Source organism: Ictidomys tridecemlineatus, chromosome 1 (genome assembly GCF_052094955.1).
Source record: "Ictidomys tridecemlineatus isolate mIctTri1 chromosome 1, mIctTri1.hap1, whole genome shotgun sequence".
Lineage (NCBI taxonomy): Eukaryota > Metazoa > Chordata > Mammalia > Rodentia > Sciuridae > Ictidomys > Ictidomys tridecemlineatus.
Window position 1 is genome coordinate 175,229,077 of NC_135477.1, and position 22,854 is coordinate 175,251,930.

The 22,854-nt window shown below is 32.9% G+C and overlaps 2 long non-coding RNA genes across 2 annotated transcripts in view; both read left to right on the forward strand.

Moving 5' to 3' along the window:
- Positions 1-22,854, forward strand: part of LOC120885575 (uncharacterized) — a 458,357-nt gene that overhangs the window by 359,884 nt on the left and 75,619 nt on the right. The gene's annotated exons all lie outside the window — the stretch shown is intronic.
- LOC144366606 (uncharacterized) lies at positions 12,197-14,112 on the forward strand. The gene is made up of 2 exons (XR_013425682.1): positions 12,197-12,239; positions 13,909-14,112. It is a non-coding gene; the product is annotated as an uncharacterized LOC144366606 (long non-coding RNA).

The window sequence follows — 22,854 nt, forward strand, 5'->3', positions numbered from 1 at the left end:
AACACATTGCTATAAAGAGGTAATATAGGGGTTAGGCTTGTGGCTCAGTGGTAGAGTGTTTGCCTAGCATGTGTGAGGTGGATTTGATCCCCGGCTCCACATAAAAATAAAACAATAAAATACAGGTATTGTGTCCATCTACAACTAAAAGAAAATTTTTTAAAAAATTTAAAAAATATCTATTCAAGAATAGATAGAAGAACACAGAAATAAGTAGATCCATGCATGTATGGACACAGTCCAACATCAGGGGCAGTGTAGGGTATTAGGGACAATGCTACCTACTACTCTTAACAAACAATGCTAGAACAACTGATCATCCTTAATGAAAAGAGTGTCATGGAAAAGAATTATAGGTGAGAAATAACACAGTTTAGATGATAAGATCATATCTTTATAATGAAGTGAGTAGTATTTCTTAGGAGGACACACAAATCATTAGCTATAAGAGAAAATGCTGGCTAACTTGATTTTAAGAACCTAGTTTCAAAAGATTTCATTAGAAGAATGTTAAAAATATTTCATGGAGTGAGGGAATATATTTTCAGTGCATCAGTAAATGATTGATGTCCAGAACAGATAGAGAACTCGTATTAATCAATAACAAAAAGATAAAGAGACCCAAGAGAAAAATGGGCAAGAGGCTTGAATAAAAGATGCAGATAAGAAATATAAATAAAAAAATTAGGAACCATATTGCTATTCGTGGAAATGCAAATATGAGAAGCACCATTGTGTGCCCATCAGACTGTTAAAATTAAAAGGATTTATAATCCCAAGTGTTGGCAAAGCTGTTCAACACTGACTTCTGTTACATTGCAGCAGAGAGAGTAAGTTTGAGAGTCATATTTGACATAATTCCTGAAAATAAAATATACAGATTACATATCTTAACAGTTATATTCCAAGTTACATAGCAAAGAGGAATGTATAAGAGACCAGTACAAAAATATGTATATGACTCTTATGTAGGATATTTAGATAAATTGAATTATTACATATGTAAATAATGGAATGTCATATATCAATGAAAATGAAAGAAATATAACTACAAGGAACAAAACCACTGATCTTGCAAATATAACAATGAGTGAATGATATTTGACAGAGTAGACTATTGTTATATACTAATATTTATAAATATTTCAAGAATAGAATAATTTTTACAAAATTATTCTCAATCTATAAATAATATAAAGAAAATCAAGACGATGATTACTGTGAAATTCAGATACCTTTTAGAAATTGGCAGTAAGAAGGTATTGAGAGGAAGGATAAGGATTGGTTTCCAACGTTGCTAGCAATGATCTGAATCTTAGCTTGTGCGGTGATTAGACCAGTATTCATGATAAACTGTGCTGTATGTTTTTTCTTACCCTTGTCTGTGAGCTATTTCCCAATACAAAGGGTTAAAGAAAACAATTTCTTCCGTTTCAACTTTTTTTTTTTTTTCAGAAACACCCAAGAGATTGTTGTGTGGGTGGGGGCAGGTGTGGGTTGGAGACTGAACCTGTAAAAATGTACCTACCAGGATTCTGGAGCTCTGGTCAAGGTTACCTCCAAGAGTGGCAATGTAGCACACCGAGGCAAATTACTAGAATCAAGAGATGTCATTCAGGTGTGCAGTTCTGCAGAAACAAACATTCACAGCGGCAGCTCTTCCAGAACTGCTGCTCTGGAGAGAACTACTTTTTAAAAAAAGAGAGAGGAAGTAAGTTTGTGAGGCATATTGAAGCTTTACATTTCATCAGGAGATGTCCTTACAGGGCTGCAACCCTCTTTCCCTGACCTGGTCCCTCCAAGTGACCAACTAATGCCTCATTTTGTAGCAGCAAACAGAGCTTTCAGAAGTGGAATTAATTGACTTCAGTGGCCAATACTTGATTGCTAAGACTGTGCCACAGGTGGGGTAGCTGTGACTAAATTACTTTCTAGACTAATTGGGAAAGTTTCCCTGCTTGCTAGCGCCACTTAAAATAAAAGTACTGTTGGCAAAAGAAATGCATAGATATTTTTAAGGCCAAATAAAATCTTCTGTTTCCTGCTGTTCAGTATCCTTCAAAACTGTGGTCTTAGCTGAATATCTGGTACAAATTTCAGCTATTAGGGAGGATTATATTTAAATTTTCTATAATGAGCATATTTGAAATATTTGGTCAAGTCCAATAAGTACATTAGAAAGCATGTTGCACTTAATGGTGAAATTTATCCAAAAGCTCAGCTCTGCAATGCCAGGCTTTTCAATATTACATCAGCCTTTAATTCAGGCCCTGCTTCTCTACCTGTGGGGCTTTCCTGCTGCTATGGAGATGCATTTTCTCTATTTTGTCTTTTAAGTTTCTAAAATCCTAAAATGATCTCCTGCATGAAAATAAATTATTTTGACAATTGTTCTTTAGTGTTTGCACAGCGTTTTGCTCTTTTCTCTTCTCAAATCCCTCTTCCTGTTATCTTTAATTTTCTCAGCCTTTTACTTTCTTATGCTTTTGTTAAAGTAATAGAGCTAGAATTTATGCAATATGTCAATAATCCTTAATGTAATTTTTTGTATCACAATACTCTTCTGATTTTCTAATTTTGTTTTCCATTTTCCAGTTATATGAACCCCAAGATGTAGTTTTAGACTTACTCTTCTATGCTGGAGTCTCAATCACACCATGGATTTTAATTACCATTTATTAATCCTAGTTACCAAGTCAGTATGTAAATCCCAGAGGGCTCTCAGACCATTAGAGTTAAAGTAACACGGTCTCCATTTGACCTTTTGCGGGCAACCTCTTTCACTTATTTATCCTAACATTTGTTGTGCACAATCTGTCATGGGAGAAGACATTTTTAAATTACCTTCACAGGGAATCTAGGATATGGTAAAGCACCTTCAGGTGGGAAGAAATAATTCCTACTCTGTCAGTGTTTTTAGGAATCCAAAAGTTCCAAATTCTTTGGTAATATCCAGTGTCAAGGTTCAGAAAAAGTAATAATCTCTCTTTAAAAAAGTCAAATTTATTTGAACTTGTTGGCATTTCCTCAAATGTCATCTCAGTGTGATTTCTACCAGAAAGCCCATTGCTTCCAATGTATCAGTCATTATTCTGTTTATTAAAAACTACTGGTACAGTAAGTTTTACAGTCTGAGATCCTTGTGTGAATACCATTAACTATGGTTATGATTACAGAGGCATTATATTATACATCCAATGTCTTGAACACAAAAAAGAATGATGTTCTTTTTCTACTGTGAAAAAGTATATATTTGTATTTCTTTTAATATTTTTCATAGTATATTTTCTTGATCTGTAGATTTTGAAACAGGCAATGCAAAAAGTTCTGAAAAAGGCAGTGAAAACAGACTTCATGTACATGAAAATTGTCTAAAAAGTGGAAAGAAAAAAGCATTTTTCATATCCAAATGTGAATGCAAATATTTGTATACTATTTTAGTTTCGTAATTCTTAATGTCTTTAGTACATGCTAACCGTTAATAGTATACTTTTTAAAAACCATACTGGAGATTGAACCTAGAGGTGTTCATTCTACCAATGATGTAAATCCCCAACCCTTTTATCTTGCTTAATTGTTGAGGGTGGCCTCTAACTAGAGATCCTCCTGCCTCAGTCTCCTGTGTTGCTGAAGTTATAGGCATGAACTATTGTGCCCAGCTTCAACATACTTTTTAATAGTATCCAAATATTTGTATTTGGTATGTTGCCCTCTTATAACATACCTGGATGTTTTAAACTAGAACAAGCATCAGAATTCCCTGAAAGTTTTGTTAAACTCAGAGAATTTGATAGGTAGTTTTGGACACTGGGGAGGGGAGCTGAGGATTTGCATTTCTAGAAAGTTCCTATTTGATACTCCTTGGAAGAACACACATTGGGAAGCAAAAACAAATGATACTGATACTTTTCTTCACACCTATTTTAAAACATTCTACAAGTTTAATATACTACATTTACACACACTTGAAGAAATTAAAAAGTAGAGCTTGAATTAGAATTTGCATAACGCTATCCCTTTCACAAAATTCTCATTTAAACCTTGACCAAACTATTTGCACATTTAAGATAAATCATTTATACAAAGCTTCAGGGACCAATTTTATTGTATTAATTTCTAGAACAACATGCTTACTGAAATATCACAAATTCTCAAGTCTCCTCACTGGAAACAACACTGTGCAAAGGACAACTTATTTGGAGAACTATTCCAGAAAGAACTCCAACATCCTGAGTGATTATTATGCACAGCAGGTGTAAATGAATTATTTATCAAATATGTTTTCATTATTTCTCAGTGAAAACATTGAAGATCTTCTTTCCAAGCACTCAGTTTCAACAATCATTTGTACACAGAGCAGGTCTTTACTTAGACAAATATTTATGGATATGCTTTCATATGAAAAATGAAAGAGCTATTATAAACACAAACACTGTGCCGTATTTTGAAAGCATAAAGTGAATAATTAGTAAATAATTATGCCATTTGATAAACAATTTTCTTCATTGCTCACTTTACTTCATTTATATTTTTAACATTTGGCACTTTTTAAAGGGTTTATTATGCATCCCTCTCTCAGACGAAAAATATAATCTAAAAATCACAAGCTGTTTATGCAACTTAATATCACAGGTATTGCAATGATGAGCTCAAAATTTTCAAACAAGTGTCTAATGAACAAATATGCTCAGGGAAAGAAAAATTCTAACCCCTTATATAAAAGATTTAAATACATGTGTAGCATTGATACAGAGTCTATTAATCAAATTTAGGTTCAGGAGAAAGATAAAAAAAAGTGAATACATACTTGTAAACACACACAAACACTCTCATATAATATACAGACTCTTTTGGCACAGGGTACCTAGTTCTCTTCCAAATGAGTCATAATTTCTATTATATAATTGACCTTAACTCTGTAGAACTCAACTTTTACAATTAAAAAATCCAAATTACACTGTTGTGTCTACTAAAATCCCAAAATGGTCAAGCTTAGAAAATGCATATTTTAAAACAAAAATGTAGCTCTTCAAGTTGCTTTATTTGATGCATCCATTTAGTTTATAGATTAACTTTCATAGGCCATATAAGGAATCTGAGGAATGTGAGGTTAAAATTGATCAAATATATTTTCAGTCTTCAAAGGATGATAATGATCTATCAAAATGCATTCATAGGACTCCTGTCACCTTGTTATTCAGTTGTACAATGTTGTGGACTGAACATTTGTGTCCTTCAAAAATTCATATGTGGAGGCCCTAACCAGGGTTAGCTATTCTCATAGCTCTAATAATACGAGGAGCTGAACCTTTGGGGATTAGTTTTACTTGGCCCTTGAAGTGGTGCACTTTATAAAAAGCTTCAGGGATGCTTCTCTCCATCCTGGGAGAACACAGTGAAAGGACCATTTGCAGATAAGAATAGAGACTCTCACCAAAACCCACATCTGCCTTGCTCCTGGCCTTCCGACCTCTAGCACTATCAGAAGTAATGCCTGTTGTTTAAGCCACCCAGTGTTTTTTGTCCACAACAGTATTAGCTGACTAATAGAGATTGGTTCCAAGCCATTTTCTTCCATGAAAACAAATGGTCTTTTCAGTAGAAAAATTAGTGCAAACATTTAGTTAGTATATTGTAGTGTGTATTTATCTTGCAAATATTTCACAGATTGAATTGTTTATTGACATCATGAAATTCTAACTTTTCTGAAAATCTATGAGACCAACCAGAGATTGGTATGAGAGGAATTTTTTTATGATTAGGATGAAAAAAATCTATATGCTGTTCTAAACAAAATTTTATATATTATTTTCAAGGAAAATTAGTGAAAATTAACTTATGTCCAAACAAGATACTCTATAATGAAACCATTTCTCTTGAAATGTTGCATGTTGGAAGAGCTATCCTGTAGGACCACCATATTTTATCAAGTTTTTAATATGCATAATCATAGTTGAAAAAATCTGATTTTGATATGTCCATATCTTTATAATTGTTAATGAAGTCTAGGCATTTTTACTCTCAAGTAAGAAGAAATCATTGTTCAAAACATATTCTCTTTAGGTGAAATATTCAATTTTTGTCAACAAATGTCCAAATTTTAAATTTCATCTTTTTTTTTTAAATATTGAAATTTTATGAGCAACTAAAAAGAACAAAACTAGAAATGCACATCTTCTTGTCAGGTTTATGCTCACTGCTACCTTTCTTTATCATCAATATTTATTAGAAGTATTTAAACTGAATGAAACACAATCTTTCAAACCCAAGACTGTTTTGCAAAACACTGCATTTCGCACTGTACCACTTAGCTAACTCTCCAGCCCAATAAATTTAAAACTTTGAAAATTTACACTGAAAGTAGGTGGATCAGTCAGAATTTTTTTAAAAAATGTATTATTAAAGAATAAAGAGAAATGGGTGATGTATCCTATGAAAGAAAAGCAAGGTTCCGCTTAATGAGAGCTTTCAGATTATTAAGGGATATTTTTTAATCTCAATAGTCCCTATCTTTACTGCAGAGATGTATTTAAATTCTAGCCTATGGTATTGAAGTAAGAAAATAAGATAGCTTTTTATTTTTTGCAGGTAAGAGTAATTCTATTTTATCATGTTACTAAAAATACTGTTTAATTTCTTCCACCACAGTCAACTCTTTCATCTATTTTTAATTAAAGGTGGGTAAATAGAATTTATCTTCCAATATACAATTCTGTGTTAAAATGTGGCATCACCAAGGACTTGGACTCTAAAACCAAAGAGACCTGGTCTAAATCCTTAGCCACCATTCCTATGTTGCTAAGTTGATTATATCATCTTGTTGAACCAATTTTCCTGCTGTAAAGCAAGGATGTAATATTTGCCATAGAAGAATAATCCTTTTTTAAAATCTCAAGTGTCTTGGTACAGGGATTATTGCTGGGATACTCCCAATGATTCTTTAGTCCCTCTCATCAAGGTCCTCCTACAACTAACACGCCAGTCTCTGTGATGCATTTTAATTTTAGTTCTTTTCAGGCTATTGGTTTATATTGACCTTTGATTATTTTTTTTGTATTCCCAACGCTTTTGAGATGTTAACAAATCCATCTTTTCTTCTTAACATTATCAATATAAATACTTCTTGAATGAAAAAATAAACAAATAAAAATAGGAACCGTATAAAAGGTGCTGGAACCTTCTTACTATACATTCTTTGCCTATAGACTTTATCTGAGTAGTCTAATAAATTTGAAAGGTTGTGAAGAAAATAGGACTTGGCCATTTTCTCTCAAGTAAATTAGTTGTCCTGGTGTCAAAATAAGTGAGGAAGAACTTCCTACTTTGCAATTCACTACCATGCAGGATGCTTTAAGGGCATAAGATCTAACTGTGGTACTAATGCAGAGTTTTCGGGGATTTAAAGTTCTAATAAAGAGTAAACTTAAAAACAGAATCTAAAGAAGTCTGACTTAGATCGTACGTGTAAGAAATTATGATATTTACTAGATCTGCATAGACCAACCATCTACCAGACAGCAGTAAGGTATTTGAACAGGATAATAATATTTCTTTCACAAGTTAATTTGGATGTTAATATAAGTCATGATCTCTTTGGAATTATTGTTTTCTTCAATGTCCTCACTAACAATCTACCAGTGTCAGTTATACTACATTCAGAGGAGAGATAAAATTAGTGTAAATGAATGAAATACAATTTAAAGCAAAAATATATTTTCTTTTCCCATCAAGACTAGCCACTATGAAACTATGAGGGGGTATTTCAATCTTTAGTTACTGATAAAGGAATGATAATTAATTAATGTCTGTTTTATAAGGAAGCAAAAAGGAAACAAACATTAGGTTAAGGATAAGGAGGGTGTTCTTCATTTCACCAAGACAGACTTTAAGTGAGGAGATAAAGGAATCAATTCCAAGGAGACGCTTCTGGATGCCACACATTAGGAGGAAATGTGGGCTTCTTGTATCAGTTGGCATTCTGGTAATTAAGTAATACAGATATCCCTCCATTTATATAGCAGCTCAGAAATGGCGTCTGTGTAATTGTCAGGTTGTTCCATTGTGACTTGTATGTGGTTATGGCAGAGAGGGCTGGAGAATCTCAAGGCATTGCTCTAACAGGAAACACCTCCATATCTGTCATTTGATGGCTGCCACCTGAGAGAAGACAATTAGAGTAAATTGGGACATTTTCCAAAGCTGTAAAAACTGACAAGATGTGCTGTTAAGTCATCTAAATGGAGTCTGACACTTGATCAGCAATTTTGCTTAGGAGAGGGGAAGAAAAGTCACCAAAATGAAAGGAAAAGCTCTCTGCTTGAAGTCTTCAGAGATTTTGTTCTCTCTTGACAGTGACAGGAGACAAAAGCAGGACCACAGGTTAGCCACTCAATGTTACAAACACATTTCAAACACCAAAATTTCTTCTTTCTAAAGAAAAAACAAAAGCAAACAAATAGAAAGTAAAATAGAGAAGTGTTTAGAAGGGTACAGGAAGCCCATAATTTTCAATAGTCTGAATCAAAACCACTCAATTGATAATAACAAATAATGAAAAGAAGTTACACTCCTTCTTTCCTAAAGCAGATGCACAAAACTTTGCATGTGAAATGTAAAAAAACTGTTGAAATATATGAAATATTCTTTAAAAGCACGTTCTCTACCCAGTTTTATTATTTATTCTCTCATTGAGTGCTTTGTACATACATAAAAATGTTTTGTTTTTTTTACTCATTGAGTTGTCTTTATTATGATGAGGAAAGACTTTTACATTGATCCTCATGTTGATTCCTAGGATTAGAAAATTTCAGGATGACATCAAATACAGGCTAACAGGGGATATAGAAAACACCAAACTGGTGCTCATTCCAGAGGATCCATTTATTATAAAGATATTCATAGAACTTATGCAGTTTTCCAAGAACAAATAAAATTATCAGATATATATTATCTTGATTTGATCTTTAATTAGAATATGTATTGGCCTTGTTTTATCTTAGAAAATAAAAGGATTTCTTAGGATACTAAGAACTTCCATCAATCTGACCATAGTAATTTGAAGAAGACTATATGAAATTTGAAATGGCATAGGGCTGGCCTAGATTATTGCTTTTAACTGAGTAAAAAAAAGTGTATATATATATATATATATATATATATATACACTTTTTATAATTATATTTGATATTAGTTTTAGGTAAATTCAATGATTATAAATACAATGTAACATCCAAACCTATAGAAGTATCCAGAAAATATTTTCAAAAAGGAAAGAGGGAAGTTCTAAAGTCTGTTTTTAAAACAAAAGTCAATTTTTGTTGTTCTCTCTTTCTGCCTTGGTTTCTTGTGTTCCCTACATGGATAGACTTTAAAAATATACATATTTGTATACATATATTTAAAGTATTGAATGCACAATATTTAAAAATCTGAGAATGAATCATAAAAGTTGAAAAAACCAAATAAATATTTGCTCTAAATATCACTATTAAATATTCAAAGTGACTAAGCATCCAGCAAACATAATAAAAACTACTTAAGCTACAGTTTGTCATAGTTAAGGAAGCAAAGTGATAACATTCATGGAAAATGCAGAAACAAGATTTTAAGAAAAACTTATAAAAATTAGAAAAAAAAAGAATACACATATATACAAGCATACATGTACACATATGCAACATTTATTTGATTATATTTAATTCATATATGGGTATATGCAAATATTTAGTTATTTGCTCTTATTTATACCTTTGTGTTTTGTCTGAGAATATTTCATTTAGTATTTTATTTTACATGATCTATTACATTAAAATGCCAAACTTTCAGTGAGTTCCAATTATCCTACATTTTGTGTATATGCTTATGTACTTTATCTATGTACTGAGTATACTGGCCATTCTAGGAAACCAGGGGATGTCAGATCCTTTTTTTTTTAATATCTTGTATGACTTCAAATAGATGTCAGTAAGATAATGTTACAGTCTAAAAGGCAATCAGGATTAAGGATTTCCAGATGACTCAGATTCTCTGTTGGCTAGACACCACATATTATGATGGTAATTTCTCTATAAAAATGTATTTTTAAGTGTATTCAGTATATATGTATATTTTTTCTTTAAAATATAGCCAAAAAAATCTTAATGAAGTCTGCCAAAAGGTGACAGAAATAATTTTGATGATGTTCTTTACAAACATAAATGTATATAAGATCTTTGAAAAGAGGACTTAAACAAAATTTTAAAACATATATGTTAGCATTTTCCCAGGTGCAAGTAACTAAGTCAACTGCAAATTAGCTTAGTGAAAGGAATTTATTTGCTTATATTTCTGAAAGGTCAGTGGGTTGTGCTGGATTCAGATATGGATACATTCATGATCTCCATATAAGTTCACAGGTTCTCTCCATAGTTGTGTTCATTTATCTTCTGTAATGGTCAATTTTTTACAGAAGCTTTCTTTATAGTACCATAAGTTGAGTGATTTATAGACTCAAAACTTTCATCAAGAATTCAGATTGGAATTTCAGGAGTTCAGAAGTCTCTCCTTATATTTGAGGATATACACCTTAGAATATGTTCATATCCTATGAATAAAGAATCTCTGAAACCACAGAGAGTACCAAACCTTATATATACTGTTTTTTATCTATTCATGCAGACCCATAATAAAATTGAATTTATAAATTAGGCATGGTAAAAGATTAATAATAATAACAACTAATAACAATACCATATAATAAATTGCCATTATTACCATTCTTGGAACCATTTCCAAGTAAAATAAAAAAAAAAACACTTGAATACAACAAGCACCATACAAACACAGCAGTTGATTTACTATTCATGAAAGCTACTATGTGACTAAGGGGCAGGTAGCATATACAGCTTGTATAAACTAGACAAAGATTCCATGTGAAATAGAGCAGGACAGTGCTAAGATTTTATCCCCTTACTCAGGATGGTGTACAATTTAAAACTTCTGAATTGATTTTTTTTTCTAGAATTTTTCATTATTTTGGATCACAGGTAACTGAAACTGCAGAATATGAAACCCACAGATAAGTGAGGGGTTAGGAGCCTGGCAAAGTCATTTGCACATCTGGGAGTGAGTAAAGACAGTGATTGACTTAAGCCTACGTTATATCTCCTAGTTCTGGAAGTTGATTCATCTCTACCTAATTATGTGAGTAAATATTCAAGAGGAGTTGTTTCTTAGGCAAATTTTAATGTTAGAACAGTTTGCAAATGAATTATAGGGAAAATGATAGGCAATAACAGTTCTATAACTTATCATTATGTATAGTGAGTATGTGTAAGTATTCAACAAGAAATGAAAGAATCAAAAATTAGTGGAATTCCACAATTCTTTATATCATGACACTTGTTTTACAAAAAAAAATGGTTATAAAATTCACAGATTCATTTTTGCGATCTTAAGTACACCTGAGCATACTTATCTTTGCAGAATATGCAGCTTTTTCATAGCAGCTTTGGGAATATGCAGCCTCTTGTGCGAGGTATTGTGCTTCAGTCTCTTCATTAAAAGCTTCAGACCACTGTACTCTTACTCAGTCTCATGTTTTTCAGACTAATGTCTTTCTTTAGAAATGGCACTCTCCTCTTTCTCTGAACAGTGATCTAATTCTGACATTTCTTATGGTTGAGTTTATTAGATGAGTATTGATTTTACAAGAGAATGCATTGTTAGGAGAAAAATCCTTTGGTTTAACATATAGTAGTGTTCCGTTCCGAGAGAATACTTACACTAAAATATGGAGAAATATACTTAAGAGGCCATAATAGTTCTGTAGATGATGGCAACTCTCTTGTGCTCTTGCCATGTTGCTCCTGTTTGGCTCAGTGTCCAGCTCTATTCATTAGAATGGTGATTTACTGGATTTGGATGGACAAGGAACACATGGATGGCAATGCTCTTTGCAACAACCCCATCGTCATATCCAAGATTGTCCCAGTGTACATGGCATTTTGACAGAATCAAAAATGGCATGATGGTGCTGTATCTATTAAATAAGTAAATAAAAAAGTTGAATTTACTTTCACTTAGAAAATATGTTGTTCCAAAGAATTTGGTACATTAACTCTACTGGTAACAATTTACATAGTGCACACATCACAACCCTGTAATAATAACCAGTTACCTAGTATGACCATTGTATGCTCAATTTTGTTTTAATACAGATGTTAACCCAGAAACATCTCTGCTGAAATTTCTGATAGACTGTAAGTAAGTAAAGGGAAACCAAGGTGGTTTTATGAAAAAATTCTCTGGGCTAACATGTCACTCATGGAATAATCACCTGGTGTGGATGACAGTTCTCACACCAGCTGCTTGACATCTGAACAGCTGCCAGTGCCCTAGGAAATGTCACACCATCAGATATAGGCTCTGAGTGTATGTGCAGCAAAAATGTGTGCAGAAGAGGCCAGCACCCCAGGCCATGACGAACACCCCAGGCCCCATCATCCCATAGGCCCGAAGCCAGGGTTGAGCTGTCAGTTTAATAAATGAATAGCCTCTTTGTTTTGATCAGCATTGTCAAGGCTTATTTGAAAAAGGGACTCTGATTCCTCTCACAGTCTAGCCCAGCCAAAGTCAATTGGTACAATTTCAAGGTGAATTTATGCATTCTTTATAAAGTTCTGTGCGCGAATATATCAAGACAGTTGAATAAATTGAAATAAATAGAGTTGGAGTTACATATTCTTCCAGTAATTGAAATAGTTTCCCCCCAATATATTTATAGTAATAATTCTACCTTTATGAAACCTAGTCTAGCTACAGAAAGGAAAGCATAGAATTACCATTTTGATAACATATTTGGAAAATGCAATTGGGGCTAATATGTTGATAAGGGCACCTGCAAGTTGTCCTTGCCTTTAACCATTCCATGTTAAACTCTGAGTAAAATGCAGTTTTACCATTTGATAAAGATGCCTGATTAGCCTGCATTGATGTGCAGATATTTACCCAGAAATATTTACCTTTCTAGATAGCAGTCACCAAATACTAGCTCTTTCTGTCTGCTTCACAGTACTTGGAGTTACATATTATAGGACGCCAGATTGAAAAAGTTGTATGTGTTGATGTCCATCTGAAATGAGAAAAATCTAGATAATTTAATGTAGAATTAATTTAATGAGTCACCAGATACCACCATTACCATTTTAATAATGCAAAAAGCTGTCCTGGTTAGAGTAGAAAAGCTTTCCAAAGATTATCTGCATGTGATGGAGAGAGAATTCATCTCAAACACTTAGAGCATGCTGTTCTCAAAAGGATTTTCAAAGTATGAAATATCTTATCTGGAAAGTTGGTTCCCCTCAAAACTATCAATAAGCCTTGGGAAATGCTGCAATCTGAGATTTGGAAAGAAAAATGCTTTGACTTGATAATGAACAACTCCTGGGAGTGATAGGCATTTGTGAGCAGAAAAGTCTAATAATGGAGGCAGAATGGTGAGGGGTTTAGGGAACAACTTAGACCAATAAATTAATTCTTTAGAAACTTGAAGCAATGTCTATGATATTTTTCCCCATTGAGAAGCAATCTATAAAAGTGATCAAACTGATCAACTGAGAATGCCATTTGCCTTCCTTTATCTCTTTTTATCATATTCTTTTAAAGCAAATTGAAGCTTCCTCTCCTACCCATCAGTATGTATGTAACCTCTGATGTGTGACCCAGGGGCAAATAAGCATTTCTGAGCCACCGCCTGGAATATTATCATTTCATAAAACAGAGACAAGAAGTGTATGAGTTACAATCAGGCTGAGGGGATGTATGGCATGAATAAAATAAATTTCAAAAGAATATTTTACCTTTGAGTCATTTTTATAAAAAAACAGCCAAGTTGTTATTGATTAAAATTCTTTTTTTTTTTTTTCACAGCTCTCCCAGAGCAAACCATATCAATGAGCTGGAAACCTGAGTTGTGATTTTAGTAGATGGGAAGCTACACACTCAACTCATCAGCAAAGTGGAACCTTCATTTATAGTTAGAGTGGTTATATCAGTGTCACAGTCTGAGTTCACCTTGATTTGTAGGGAGTCTGTGGGGCCTGAAAAACATGTTATGTTGCTTTGGCTGTAGAAGCATCAATGTATGTTGTGTACCACGTAATGGCATTTAGGTCAATGGTACCACAAAAACAGTTTCCATCTCATGAGGTTATATAGCCCAGTTATAGCATAGTTTGTATAGATGTAATCTCATTGATGTCTCACCAGTGTATCTCTCAAAATATGGCTCCATCATTAAGTGAGGTATGTGACAGTTCTGGTTGATAATCAGTACTTAATAGGAGATATTCTGCCAAGGAGGACCTGACTATTAAGCTTTAATAACTTAAAGATAACTGAGAACAGGCAAATTGCAGTCTCCTTCTATTTTTAGAGTCTGAAATGTGTCCGATTGGAAAGTGATTTCTTGAGTAAATAAGATATTATCTCAAGTGATTGTGTCTGAGAAGGAATAGATGTTTCTCAGTGCAGGTGTTTTGCCTTAACTTAACCTTAGAGTAAGTAGTTACTCTTACAAGGAATATATTTTCAGATAAAAATTGTATTTCTTTCCTGACAAAAGACTTAAAGTAATTTGTGGTCCTGATACTGAAAGTTATCCAACTCCTCTGTATTGCTCACAGAAACATCCTGTTTTTTTTTTTTCATTCTTTGTAGCTTCACAAAGAACCTCTTGAACATGTGTCAGCCAACTTTTTCTGTAGAAAGATTCCAAATACTTTAGACTCTTAAAGCCACAGACAATACGTAAGTGAAGAATGTGGTCATCTTCTGATAAAAAAAATTATAAAATAAGCCTCTGGATTATAGTCAACTTTTGTTCTGGAATATACAACATCTAGGCAATTAGATTCTGTGGGTCTAATTTACAAGAATAAACCAATACAAACTATTATTATGGTCCTTTTGTATTTGGATCATTCTCTTAAGAGACTTATACTAACCCATTAAGCTATTTGACTTTCCTGTTAATCTATCCATCTACTCTCTCAACTGGACTACAAAATAGAAGTCAAATATTAGATCTTAACCACATAGTTAAGGTTTTTCAGCCACCAAAGCTGAAGACAGAGATGGTGTCCCCTTTTAGAAAGAAAGCTGATTTATTTACTAGCAAGTGGAAAAGATAACCAATTTCCTGAGCTCAGGGTTGCCCAGCTGTGAAGAAAACTCATTACATGTGCACCCCTCCATGTTGCCCATGTGGAACTTGATGAGATAAGAGAAACTAAGGAACACATGAATCTCAGGCTTCTTGATATCTCATGAGCAATACTATTCGGTATCTCTTGCCCTTGGAGTCTCTAATATTCTGCTTGTATACATAAAGACAGGATAATTACTACACCAAAAGTAGTAAAAAATTTCAGATCTTTCATAGTCTAAGGAAAAATTCCTAGAGTTGGAGACAAATATTAAATGCATTTTAAATTAATTTTAATATTAAAGTTATCTGTATTTACACACATATATATACATTTATATATATATATATACACACACACATATACATGTTTCTCTTCCTCTAATTGTGTTATCTAATGTTTGATATTTGCCAACTTGCTAAGGGAAAATGATATTGGATTGTATTTTTAATTTGTATTTTCACAGTGAGTGAGTCTAAATATTAACTCAAGGACTAAAAAGCTTTTGATATATAATTTTCTCTGTAGTCATAATCTGTCTTTCCCCATTTTTCTGTTTGTTTCTTTGATTATTTTGAGTTCTTTCAGTACTAACAAAGTAGGCTGTTGTCTATTATACATTACACATGCTTCTAAATTTCAGTTGTCTTTTTCATTTATTCAAGGTTTTTCTTGTAAATGAGACTTTTTAAAATTTTAAGTAGACAAATTTATCAGGATTCTCTTTTATGGCTCTGAATTTATGTTTAAGTCCCTTCCTATTCAAAGATAATTAAAGACAATAAGGTCTGCTGCTTTTTGTACTTTTCTGATTTCATTTCTCTTACTTGAATCTTTTATCTATCTGCAGTGGGTTTTTTAGCAAGGATTAAGATACAGATCCATCTTTGTTTTTTTTGTTGTTGTTTTTTTTTGGATTTAAGTTATTTTTGAAATAACCTGTGTTGGAAATCTTAATTGAGATTTAGAACAAAAAAGAATTTCCTTGAGAATAACTTAATCACACACTTGAGATAAACTATTAGCTGAATTTACTAAACCGTTAAATTAAACATTTCAACTAATTACCAACATTCCATTGAATAATAAGGTTTGCTTTGGCCACCCGGCCTCCTTCGCAGAGGGAGGGCATGGGGACAGATTATTTAGTGAGGTCATTTTCACGACTCTTGTTTTGATTGTTCTTCATCCATGTGTTCTCTCCTCTCCTCTTTCCATCCCTCCTTCCATTCATCTTTTCCCTCCTTGTCTCCCTCGCTGTAGCTGTATTCCTCCTTTTCTTTTTTATTCTTTCTTCCTTCCTTTCATGAATCTAAAACTCTCCTCAAAGACCAATTGTTACTTCTTAATTTGGGTGCTCAGATTTTCTGTGTATAGTTTAATGAGCTTCCCCTTTTCAGTCTCTGGATTCCTTCCTCTGTGTCTTTTCCTCATCAATATTTCAGTATATTTTCTTCTACTTTGTCTCTTCTCTTCCCTTTGTTTTAGACAGGTGTCCCACCAGTGGGGTCATTGGTTGCTGGTGCTTTTCTGAAAATCTCTGTCCTCTTCTGCTTCCTGTGCTCTTCATAGTCTCATTGTTTTTCCCCTAATCAAGAATTTATTTTTTAACAGAATCTTTCTGGATTATATACCTTGGAAAAATTACCATGAGTAATCTCAAACATCTCCCTTACTTTTTTAGGGGTTCTGTTTGTTTATTTTGTTTTGGTCTTTATTGCTGTTTTCTTTCCTTTTTTTCCCCATTTGTACTTATCTGTTTTCACCAGTCACCTTTGCATTTATTTTGCAATCATAGAAAAGGCTGTCACATTATTGACTAAAACGTGGACCTGGCCATTTCTTCTGTTAAACATTATCATTTTCTCACTAATCTCCACAGTGAATAGTCTAAGTAATTTATTTACATTTTTGCCCCAATTACAGTTACTCTCTTTCAGAAAAGCACAATGCCTTGAAGTGCCTGTATCTGCTACGTTTCCAGCGTTCTACTCACTGGTTCCTGAACTCTACATCCATGATGGTTCTTTTTCATGATAGCTCTTCAACTGCTAGTGTTCGAATGCACAGCCTTTAGCTCAAGACAGTTGTGTACCTTCTGTTTCCTTCCTAGCAGTCCCACCACTCAGTTTTCCAGTACCCCATTCTTTCGCTTGAGCCCAAGAAGCCCATGGGCCTCATCAGTGAGTCTCATGGCAGTTCACCCCAAAATGAAATCTAGCCCTGTGGAAGGTTATTGTTGTGTATCTTGCAGTTGTTTTATTCCGTGAAAATCTATAGAGATATTATGGAACACAAATTAAATAAAGATCCAGAGTATGTGCCTTCCCAGTGCAGTCCTATCAAGGAAGTGACACTTGTATCTGTGGAACTGAACTCTCTCCATCATAAAAAAATATACAAGCTTAACCAGGTCTGCAGCTCTTGACATACAACCAAGAACCTCATTGTTCCCAAGACCTAGTAGCAGGCTTCACAGTGCACAGCAGGGCCACTATTTATCATACATTGCCTATATTTGAGATAATATTAGGTAATTTTATAACAAAAGCAGCATCTTACACAAGTTTCCAACAGATAGAATAGTTGTTTCCAAGGAAGGGCTTGTTTTTCAAATATGTACAATGGCTCTGTGAGGGAATTCCTGTTCAGCCTAGGATGGTAAAGCGAGGGTCCTACAAGATCCCATTTACCTATTTCTACTACTTTCTCAGCTATTATGTTAGTATATAAAGGACTTTCTGTAAGACTTAATTTGAATAAAAGGCTTTGTTAATCAAAAAAACAGAGAGGAAACCAAAAATCATGAAAATTTATGAAATTTTTACTGCTCTTTTTTGTTCTAAACTATTTTATGATTCAATGAATATGTACTTATAGTGCAAATTTATATAAACACACATGCATAATTTATATAAATTTATATAAACACACATGTATAGCATAAAATATACACATATATTTACAATTTTTATAGATTATATATATGCTTGCTATATATATATATATATATAGTGTGTGTATATATATATATATATGAATACACATATAAGCTTACTATATATAAGGTAAGAGTCAGCATTTTAGTTACAAAAATAGGGAGAATTATCTCAGGGCAGTCTCTCCCTTAGGCAGTAAGCCTCCAACAAGCTCTAAAAACTTTTAGGAGAGATTATAGCTGGAAATAGGTATAGTGAGATTTTGAGTTACCTAAATAAAGATTTTCTCCAGGTATATTGATTCTCCTTTTTAATATGTTCATGTCAAGATTAAAATATAGTCCTCTACTATGAAAATTCATACTTTAATTGTGTTCTCAGTGTAAACTAGTGCTTAGGTAACACTGGCCCATGTATGCATTAGTTTAATGTTCCTGTGACCTTTTCTGGTATGAATCAAAGGTGCCCTACTTTATAGTTAAATGTATACCCTGCTTTTTGTTGTAGAAAAGTTCTAATATCCATTGTTCTGTTTTTCAAACTTTGAAATCTTCTAAAATTCTTTTTCCAATGACATCAAAATATGTGTCTAATGTTATATTTGGACTTAGATCTTGTAATCAAGAAAAATAATGCTTTCATGCTCTAGAAATATTAAGCATTTGTAAAAATTTATTGGAAATAATTTGGATGAAATTGACAAGGAACAAAATAAAATAACAATTAGTATTTTTATATAACCAGCATGAAAGCACTTAATTCACTGTGGTGAGTGTCTGAATTATAACATTTCTCAGGTAAGAATTTGTCAGTATTCATCAAAACTCTTAAAAATGCCTCCTATTTAAGGATTCTTATCCTTAGGAAGTTTTTAGAGATTAGAAGAAGTATGTTTGCAAAGTACTTATTATACTAGAAAGTAGTATAAGTATTTTCTTTTTAATTTTTTGTGATACCGAGACTGAAGATAAAAGGGTGATCCAACTTAACTGTATTACCAGCCCTATTAATTTATTTTTTATTCTGAGACAGGGTCTGGTTAAATTACTGAGCCTGGCCTTGAATTCGGCATCTTCTTATTTCAGCCTCCCAAGTAGTTGGTATTAAAGATGTGGCCACCAACCCATCTGAATAAAACATAATTTAATGTTGGGGAACAGACATATGTGGAATATATGAAAGATATGATTTCTTATAGTCATTTTAAAATACTATTAAAATATTTAGACATGTTAAATGTTCATTTTAATAATATAAGAAAAATTAGCATTACAATACATATGTATAATATGACCATAATCTTTAAAAATGTTGTACATAAACCTAAAACCTAGAGGAAAAAACACTAAAATATTTTGAAATTTTAAAATATCATCATACTGTTATGGATTATTATTTAAGGTATAAAATTTTATTTTTCTAAATTTAGAACTTATTTTCATTATAAAATTAAATAATACATATTAATATTTTAAATGAAGATTCTAAATTTAAAACCTATATGAAAATGCTCAGGCTGTTATTTTGAAGAAATTATTGTTTTTCTAATTTTGTTATTTATGTAGTTCAAGGTGACTTTTTTGTTTATAAAGCTATGTTTACTCTGCATCTTCAGATAACTGGACCTGAAGGTCTGGTAGTAAATAGCAGATAAATGCAGGTTTATTGGCTTCAATTTGAGAAATAATGGACTAGAATCTCTCTTAGATGTGGACAAAGAACAAAGCACATATGTCCTCATGCAAGATAGCTACAGTTCTTCTTCCTCTTCTTTTTCTCCTCTTTCTTTTTATCTTTCTCTTTTTCATCAGTTTTCTTTCTTGTGTTTTTCTTTTTTAGAAGCAACATCAACTAAATGAATCATTCTGCTGCTGTTATACCATGTCTGTCTCTTGGCCTTCATGACATGCGTGCATAACAGTGCCTCCCAGGGAATAGGGAACCCAACACTGTTCATTAGCATGCATTTCTGGCATTTGAAGCTGTAGACACCTATTTGGCCTTCGTGCTTCTAGCATTGACCCACTCCACTCTCTGTCATCTGATTTCCAGGAAGGAATCAGGATATTTTTTTTTTAACAATGCTAGTTATACTATAGCATTCTCCTCCTCAAAAGTATCCATTGACTTTCCTCACAGTTAGAAAATATATCTAGGACCAAGGAATCTTTGTTTTAGAGTTAGGATTACATGATATGACTGTGTCTAACTCTCTAGCATTGTATTTTACCACCATGCTCACTCTGTCAGCTTGGCTGGCCTTTCTCCTTCCTGCATATTACAAACAAGTTACAGTTCAGGGACTTTGCACTTCTTCTTGTCCTTCTGTGGAAATGTTCTTGCTCTAAATAGTTGCATGATCCAATTCCCCTCTCCATCTAAGCTTTGTTTAAAATTAAGCAATTGCTTTCTAGATGCTTTAATTCTTTATCCAGATTGCACCTTGTCATTCTTAAATCCCCCTTTTCTATGTTCTTTTCTTTATAGCTCTTGCCACTACTTGATTTATTTATTAATATGCATGATTGCTTATTTTCTATTATCCTTCATAGGTCAGCTCTATGGATGCGATTATTTCTTGTACTTATCATTACAGTGTTTTATACATGGTGTTAAATAGTCAATGAAAAGAACAGCATTTCTCAGCTTTAACAGTATTGATATTTGCATTGGATAATTACTTGGGAGAAGAGGATAGGGTGTTCTGTGTGTTACAACATACTTAGTAGCATCTCTAGATACTAGTAGACCCTCTAGTCATTTGTATATATAAAAAAGTTTCCTTTCATTACCAAATATCTTCTTGAAAGCAAAATCTACCTCCAGGTAAACACTGAAGTAGAAAAAAAAGTCATTGTGTAATTAATGTTACTGCTTTGTGGTCTTTATAACATTTCTTTTAACTCAGATAGACACATCCCCTCCTTTTTATGTGAAATATATCTAATGGTAAAACTACAATGAAAATTTCCAAATCTCATGAAAGTACTTGTGTGATATTTTCATAGCAGAAATCAACTAAAAGAAATCTGTTGAAAAAAAAGAGAAGGAGGGAAGGAAAGGAAAAGAAAGAAAGAAGGAAGGAAGGAAGGGAGGGAGAAAGAAAAATTGTCTAGCTCTCACTACAAGACTTAACAATTTACTGAAGAAAATACCATCAGAGTTATTAATTTTCTACACATGTTTTAAATATTTGACCCATTTCTACTATTCTAAGGCTCTGCGCTTGCAGAACATGGCATGAATGGTTACTGACTTGGATAACAGTGGCTTAATTTACCTGAAAGAGATCTTTGCCTAACTTGTAATCATTTTCCTCTCCTCCCATGACTGGACTTCCCTTACCTTCTTTGATTTTGACTCTCCTCTAGTTCTACAGTGTGCCCTTTGATAAAGTGTCAGGAAAAGGTTGAGTCAAGAAAGTAGCTGTGCCTGATTATGATTTCTCGTGATCCTGGGATCTTAAGATCTGGGGTATGCCCAAGCTATTTTCCAGTGTCATCTATATTATTGAAGAGACGAGATTATATGAGGATAATTGGAATTGATCATAATTTCAATTTTCCAACAATGCATATTCTCACTCACCAAACTACTACCACCATACAAAAAACAATAATAATAATAAAACACTTGTACCCCAGGTATGTGTTGTTTGAATTATACACATTATTTAAATTCCACTCACCTTCATGAGTAAATTTTAAGTCATGTGTAGAAGTATAAACAACTTCTGTTTATTTTGCTTTCTGGAATAGATCTATCATGGACATTGTCTTTTCTCTTTTAATTCAAATTTTCTATTCTAATTTCTTTTAACAACTCAAAATGCTTTCTGTCTGCAAAATATTTTTCATGATCACACCTCGATTATATTTCTTTGCATTAAAAATGGAGGACTTGTTTGAAGTGTATTAGTTTACCATGATATGATTGACATCTAATACATTGTATATTTTAATGTACAAGTAGTTAAGTTTTGACATCCTCCTCTGAAACCTTCCTCATAATTAAGACAGTGAGCATAACTATCACCCACTGAGATTCTCCATGTCCTATGCCACCCCTCCCTCTTTTCCACTCTAATTCCTCCTGAAGAAAATCCTGACCTGAATTCTGATTCTATAGTTTAATTTATATTCAATAGAATTTTATAAATTGAATTGTATGTAAAACATGTATTATTTTTACCATGATCTTATCATTCAGAATAATTATTTTGAGATCCACTCAAGTGTTGCATGTATTAAGCATTCACTCTTTTTCATTTTTGAGTTGTAGTTCTTTATTTAGACCTGTCATAAGTTATTGACGTCAATGAACATGAAGGTGGTTTCTCATTTCTATCAGTTAAATATAAATCTTCTATAAACATTCATATCCATGCCTTTGTATTGATGTATGCCTTCATCTTTCTTGGTTAAATACCTAGAAAGGTCATATCTGGCTTATATGACAAGTGTATCTTTGAATTTCTTGGAAACTATCCACATGCTTTTAGTGTAGTTGTGCCATTTTATATTCTCATTAGTGATGAATGAAAGTTTCAGGGTTTCTGCTGGTTTGCCAACATAAGCTGGGTTTTTAAAATCCTAAGTAAACCAAGAGATGTGTGGTGGTCCATCACTGTGGTTTTAACAGGCATTTCTGTAATGATCAATGTTGTTTGCCATCTTTTCAAAATGTGTTTATTTGCCAACCAAAAAAATCTACTTCAAAAAGTGCTTATT